The sequence below is a fragment of the Ranitomeya imitator genome, chromosome 2, assembly GCF_032444005.1.
Source record: "Ranitomeya imitator isolate aRanImi1 chromosome 2, aRanImi1.pri, whole genome shotgun sequence".
Taxonomy (NCBI): domain Eukaryota; kingdom Metazoa; phylum Chordata; class Amphibia; order Anura; family Dendrobatidae; genus Ranitomeya; species Ranitomeya imitator.
In genome coordinates, this window is record NC_091283.1 from 681,920,831 (window position 1) to 681,927,876 (window position 7,046).

The 7,046-nt window shown below is 48.9% G+C and overlaps 1 long non-coding RNA gene across 1 annotated transcript in view; it reads right to left on the reverse strand.

The window, feature by feature from the left end:
* Window positions 1-6,491, reverse strand: part of LOC138667682 (uncharacterized) — a 43,460-nt gene extending 36,969 nt beyond the window's left edge. Inside the window, exon 1 of the long non-coding RNA XR_011318886.1 lies at window positions 5,875-6,491. This is a non-coding gene — a long non-coding RNA (uncharacterized lncRNA). The remainder of the gene's footprint in view (window positions 1-5,874) is intronic.
* Window positions 6,492-7,046: the final 555 nt, after the last annotated feature.

A 7,046-nucleotide genomic window follows, 5' to 3' on the forward strand; every position in this document is an offset into this window, starting at 1 on the left:
AATCGGATGTAGGCACTTTAAAATTGGTTCCAGGGGTACACGGGCAGCAGTGGTCTGGTCAGTGGAGGACAATTGGAAGAAGTGACCGCAGACAGGCTTAGTAGGCCTAACATAACAAAAGTTGGCTGTATTCACTTTAAAATAGCTTCCAGGGGTACACGGGCAGCAGTGGTGTGGTCAGTGGAGGACTAGTGGAAGGAGGGACCGCAGACAGGCGTAGTAGGCCTAACATAACAAAATTAGGCTGTAGGCACTTTAAAATTGGTTCCAGGGGTTCACGGGCAGCAGTTGTCTGGTCAGTGGAGGACTAGTGGAAGGAGGGACCGCAGACAGGCGTAGTAGGCCTAACATAACAAAATTAGGCTGTAGGCACTTTAAAATTGCTTCCAGGGGTACACGGGCAGCAGTGGTCTGGTCAGTGGAGGACTAGTGGACGGAGGGACCGCAGACAGGCGTAGTAGGCCTAACATAACAAAATTAGGCTGTAGGCACTTTAAAATTGCTTCCAGGGGTACACGGACAGCAGTGGTCTGGCCAGTGGAGGAGTATTGGAAGGAGGGACCGCAGACAGGCTTAGTAGGCCTAACATAACAAAAGTTGGCTATAGGCATTTTAAAATAGCTTCCAGGGGTACACGGGCAGCAGTGGTGTGGTCAGTGAAGGACTATTGGAAGGAGTGACCGCAGACAGGCTTAGTAGGCCTAACATAACAAAAGTTGGCTGTTGGCACTTTAAAATAGCTTCCAGGGGTACACGGGCAGCATTGGTGTGGTCAGTGGAGGACTATTGGAAGGAGTGACCGCAGACAGGCTTAGTAGGCCTAACATAACAAAAGTTGGCTGTAGGCACTTTAAAATAGCTTCCAGGGGTACACGGGCAGCAGTGGTGTGGTCAGTGGAGGACTATTGGAAGGAGGGACCGCAGACAGGCTTAGTAGGCCTAACATAACAAAAGTTGGCTGTAGGCACTTTAAAATAGCTTCCAGGTGTACACGGGCAGCATTGGTGTGGTCAGTGGAGGACTATTGGTAGGAGTGACCGCAGACAGGCTTATTAGGCCTAACAACAAAATTTGGCTGTAGTCACTTTAAAATAGCTTCCAGGGGTACACGGGCAGCAGTGGTGTGGTAAGTGGAGGACTAGTGGAAGGAGGGACCGCAGACAGGCGTAGTAGGCTTAACATAACAAAATTAGGCTGTAGGCACTTTAAAATTGGTTCCAGGGGTTCACGGGCAGCAGTGGTCTGGTCAGTGGAGGACTAGTGGAAGGAGGGACCGCAGACAGGCGTAGTAGGCCTAACATAACAAAATTAGGCTGTAGGCACTTTAAAATTGGTTCCAGGGGTACACGGGCAGCAGTGGTCTGGTCAGTGGAGGACTAGTGGAAGGAGGGACCGCAGACAGGCGTAGAAGGCCTAACATAACAAAATTAGGCTGTAGGCACTTTAAAATTGGTTCCAGGGGTACACGGGCAGCAGTGGTCTGGTCAGTGGAGGAGTATTGGAAGGAGGCACCGCAGACAGGCGTAGTAGGCCTAACATAACAAAATTAGGCTGTAGGCACTTTAAAATTGCTTCCAGGGGTACACGGGCAGCAGTGGTCTGGTCAGTGGAGGACTAGTGGAAGGAGGGACTGCATACAGGCGTAGTAGGCCTAACATAACAAAATTAGGCTGTAGGCACTTTAAAATTGGTTCCAGGGGTACACGGGCAGCAGTGGTCTGGTCAGTGTAGGAGTATTGGAAGGAGGGACCACAGACAGGCGTGTAGGCCTAATATAACAAATGTAGGCTGTAGGCACTTTAAAATAGCTTCCAGGGGTACACGGGCAGCAGTGGTGTGGTCAGTGGAGGACTATTGGAAGGAGTGACCGCAGACAGGCTTAGTAGGCCTAACAGAACAAAAGTTGGCTGTAGGCACTTTAAAATAGCTTCCAGGGGTACACGGGCAGCATTGGTGTGGTCAGTGGAGGACTATTGGAAGGAGTGACCGCAGACAGGCTTAGTAGGCCTAACATAACAAAAGTTGGCTGTAGGCACTTTAAAATAGCTTCCAGGGGTACACGGGCAGCAGTGGTGTGGTCAGTGGAGGACTATTGGAAGGAGGGACCGCAGACAGGCTTAGTAGGCCTAACATAACAAAAGTTGGCTGTAGGCACTTTAAAATAGCTTCCAGGGGTACACGGGCAGCATTGGTGTGGTCAGTGGAGGACTATTGGTAGGAGTGACCGCAGACAGGCTTATTAGGCCTAACAACAAAATTTGGCTGTAGTCACTTTAAAATAGCTTCCAGGGGTACACGGGCAGCAGTGGTGTGGTCAGTGGAGGACTAGTGGAAGGAGGGACCGCAGACAGGCGTAGTAGGCTTAACATAACAAAATTAGGCTGTAGGCACTTTAAAATTGGTTCCAGGGGTTCACGGGCAGCAGTGGTCTGGTCAGTGGAGGACTAGTGGAAGGAGGGACCGCAGACAGGCGTAGTAGGCCTAACATAACAAAATTAGGCTGTAGGCACTTTAAAATTGGTTCCAGGGGTACACGGGCAGCAGTGGTCTGGTCAGTGGAGGACTAGTGGAAGGAGGGACCGCAGACAGGCGTAGAAGGCCTAACATAACAAAATTAGGCTGTAGGCACTTTAAAATTGGTTCCAGGGGTACACGGGCAGCAGTGGTCTGGTCAGTGGAGGAGTATTGGAAGGAGGCACCGCAGACAGGCGTAGTAGGCCTAACATAACAAAATTAGGCTGTAGGCACTTTAAAATTGCTTCCAGGGGTACACGGGCAGCAGTGGTCTGGTCAGTGGAGGACTAGTGGAAGGAGGGACTGCATACAGGCGTAGTAGGCCTAACATAACAAAATTAGGCTGTAGGCACTTTAAAATTGGTTCCAGGGGTACACGGGCAGCAGTGGTCTGGTCAGTGTAGGAGTATTGGAAGGAGGGACCGCAGACAGGCGTGTAGGCCTAATATAACAAAAGTAGGCTGTAGGCACTTTAAAATAGCTTCCAGGGGTACACGGGCAGCAGTGGTGTGGTCAGTGGAGGACTATTGGAAGGAGTGACCGCAGACAGGCTTAGTAGGCCTAACAGAACAAAAGTTGGCTGTAGGCACTTTAAAATAGCTTCCAGGGGTACACGGGCAGCAGTAGTGTGGTCAGTGGAGGACTATTGGATGGAGGGACCACAGACAGGCTTAGTAGGCCTAACATAACAAAATTAGGCTGTAGGCACTTTAAAATTGTTTCCAGGGGTACACGGGCAGCAGTGGCCTGGTCAGTGGAGGACTATTGGAAGGAGGGACCGCAGACAGGCGTAGTAGGCCTAACATAACAAAAGTGGGCTGGAGACACTTGGGATTCTCTTGCAGGGGTACACAGGCAGCATTGGTGTTTTCAGCGGAGGCCGATTTTAATGAGTGTGTGCCAGTTAGTACTCCCAAAAAATAAATAGATGTTAATGTCTCGCATTACACCAAAACCAAAACACAAAAGGGTGGAATACTTACGTACAGGGGTGGGCTCCTCTGCTGAGTTTCAGACCTAGTAATTTGGCGCAAAGTATGTACTGGTGTAAATATAGGACACTGCCCCTGACTATGCTAAGTACCATCATACATGTCAACACAATGGTATTGTCAGTGCCAGGCATTGAAGGATGTCAGCGCATAGACTAAACATTGGTGGAACTGTGAGAGATAATTTTGCAAGTGGTAGAGCAATGTTTGAGCTGGGGGGGAACTCTCTTGTGGCCGGCGGTACAGGCCCAGGGTGTTAGACTGACGGAACGCACTAAGAAAGAGGATATGGATGCGTTCGCAGTCCGGGGTCCACCGTACAGGTGAAAACCTGCTGCTAGTAAATTGCAGACTATATGGCGGTACTCTAAAGTACACACACGTGGGTTCAACCTCACCCAGCGTGGAGGAAGCAATACTGTTACGTCACAGGACCGCGGTACCGCACATAAAGCGCGAGCAAGTAGTCAGCGAACTTTACCCCAACTGGGATTGAAGTTCGATTAGACCCTTGCTGGCACTACACCGCAACTGGGTGTGTAAGGAAACTGAATAGTTAATTATAGGCACAGAAGTGCGAGCAATGCCGCAGTGACGGACACCACTAACCACCCCGGCTTGGGTATGGAAAGCGCTAGACAAGAGCACGGTGCCGTACAGGCGGACACAGCAACAGGACGCTGTAATGTGTGTATTGCACAGATGGTTAGTCGGGCGCTAGATAGCTACCAACATCCGCGAGCAGTCAACAACTCTAGGGAGGGATATTTAGGAGCTTTCATCCATCGACATCTACACACACACATATAATTTCAAAACAATACTAGCGCATGGCCGTGCGGTCATGCGCAGTTTATATAGTTGCAGGACAGGAAGTGGCTACAGAACTTTTGCCCTTCCAAGACCTGCCAAAAGGACCAATGGAATGTGGCACAGAGCCTGACCACATGACCCTCGATCTCCAACGGGAGATCTTGCCCTGGGCATGCTCAGTGTGTGCAGACAAGGACTTAGTCCCAGAGAAGTCTGCTCGCTGCTGACCAGCACTGACTTTAATGGCAGAAGCTGGAGAAGCAGCAGCAACTCTTAGAACAGAGTGAGATTGAGCAAGACGCTGGGGCCGACGTCTCTGCTGAGCAGACTCCACTGCGGCTGGATACGAATGGGAGACCGCAGCAGAGATGGCTCGAGATTCCCCCTGTGCAGAAGCGGGAACTCGACCCCTAACACAGGGCCCCTCATGTTACAATGGTGTGTCTGACATTGGGTGCGCACCACCACCGCCAGAGACACTTTATTGTACTATGAGGGACCCAGTGGCAGTGCCGTTGACCAAAAGCGGGTACACCCACCTCTTCAGACAAACTGCACTCTCACGGGTGCTTGCGCCAAGTGGCGAGACCACTGCCCCGTGGGGGGAGTTTGGCCATTTAGGGTGGTGTAAACATGTCGTATGCTGGACAAACAGCTGCTGCAAATTACAAGATTGGAAAAGTCAGTCAGAGTAGTCCACAAGCAAGACCTTTTCATAGGAAAGCTAGGTGTCAGCTGGGCAAGGTGGAGCAAAAGAATTCGAAATCCATTTGTGGTTCATTTTAATGAAGGTTAGATCATCAGCATTTTGGGTAGCCAGACGAGTCCTTTTTTCGGTTAATATTGAACCTGCAGCACTGAATACTCTTTCTGATAGGACACTAGCTGCCGGGCAAGCTAGCTCCTACAATGCATATTCTGCCAATTCTGGCCAGGTGTCTAATTTGGATGCCCAGTAATCAAATGGGAATGACAGTTGAGGGAGAACATCGATAAGGGATGAAAAATAGTTTGTAACTGTTCTGTCTTCCTCCACGTAGGATGCTGTGTGGATTCCAACATACGGCTAAACCTTCATCCACATCCCAGTAAACAGACTGTGTTGATGCTTAAGTCTTATTTATTAGGGTGATGATAACCAAAACTATAACGTTGAACAACAATAGTGGACAGTATTCATAGTAGATGATCGAATAGTGAATGATGTTGATGTACAAAGAGGATGTTCAGTGAATAATCATAGTGGATGACTGATCATAGTGGATGACTGGTGAAAGACTGTAAAGAATAACAGCATTTCATTATATGCACATACAGGGTGCAATGACATAAATAACTGGGACATTACAGCAGAAATCATACAGAGTGCATTACACAGTAATTCTAACAGCACTGCCCTATTCTATACAAGAATGCATCTATCTAAATGCAGAGTACACATTAACCTAACTGCAAGCTGCAAAGCACATCTGCCTAACTATATCTGACTATAGGAGCTGCATAAGGCTTAAATACTAACACAAACATAAGATGCATTAAACCTTTATAAACGTACCGAGATCCGTTAGGACAGGGGTAAGAAAGTAAGCGAGACAGGAGCACGTGTGCTTCTCTCCAGACCAGGGGAAAATGGCTACTGAAGCTTGTCTTCCACAAAAAGAATGAGGGCGGAACTTACCCAGAAGACACTGCTGTTCTAAGTGAAAGATTGGTAAACAACATGAAAAGTAGGCAACTGATGACCTCCAGTGGCCACAACTTGAATTACAAGATAATTAACTTTCTGCACAATAAGATGGGCAGAACACTCCCCACTTGGCGTCAACAGATGCCACAATTAGGTTCTTTTGGGGAAAATAATAATACAAGCTCGGTAACGGGCCTGAGGAACAGTTTGTTCTCCCCAAGCTTGCACACTCTGACCTCTACTTTCCGTACTTTCCCATCTTTACTGTGAAGGGTCTTAATGACTAGGCCAAGTGGCCACTCGTTCCGATGTGACTGACTGTCTTTGACGAGTACGACATCGCCAGATTGAATGTTTGGGCGGTCTTTCTGCCACTTTGTCCTGGTTTGCAGAGTGGAGAGATACTGTTTCCTCCATCTATCCCAGAAGACGTTGGACACGCTTTGTACTTGCCTCCATTGACGTCTGTAGAGGTCTTTGTCATTGAATTCTCCGAGTGGAGCTTTCGGGACACAGGTTTTCTGTGTGAGTCACATTGCAGGAGTAAGGATGGATGGATCTCCAGAATCACTAGAAAGTGCTGTCTTGTAGGACTGGGTTACATAAAATAGACAAGCTATAGCTCGAACAAGTGACTTCCAGGTGGAGAACCTGCTGAACCGGTGAGATTCGAGGTGGCAGCTTGAAATCTCTGTATGTAGAGCAGACACTTGAGGTTGGATCTCTTCGTCTGCGTCTGGACCCACTAGTTCGAAAGTTTTGGGCCTGCTGATGCGGGACATCGAACGGTACAAAGAGGTAGGACCTGTGAACCATGAAGTGTCCTTAAGATGACTGGGTGCAATGGATCTAGTCGCGTGGTCCGCAGGATTGTGGTGAGTAGGTATGTAGTGCCACTGATGAGGGTCGGTGGATCTTCTTACCCGAAGTACCCGGTTGCTGACGTAGACGTAGAAGCGTCGTGTCTCGTTACAGATGTACCCCAGTACCACCTTGCTATCGGTGTAGAACTCTGCATCCTTGATCTTCAGGCTCATCGC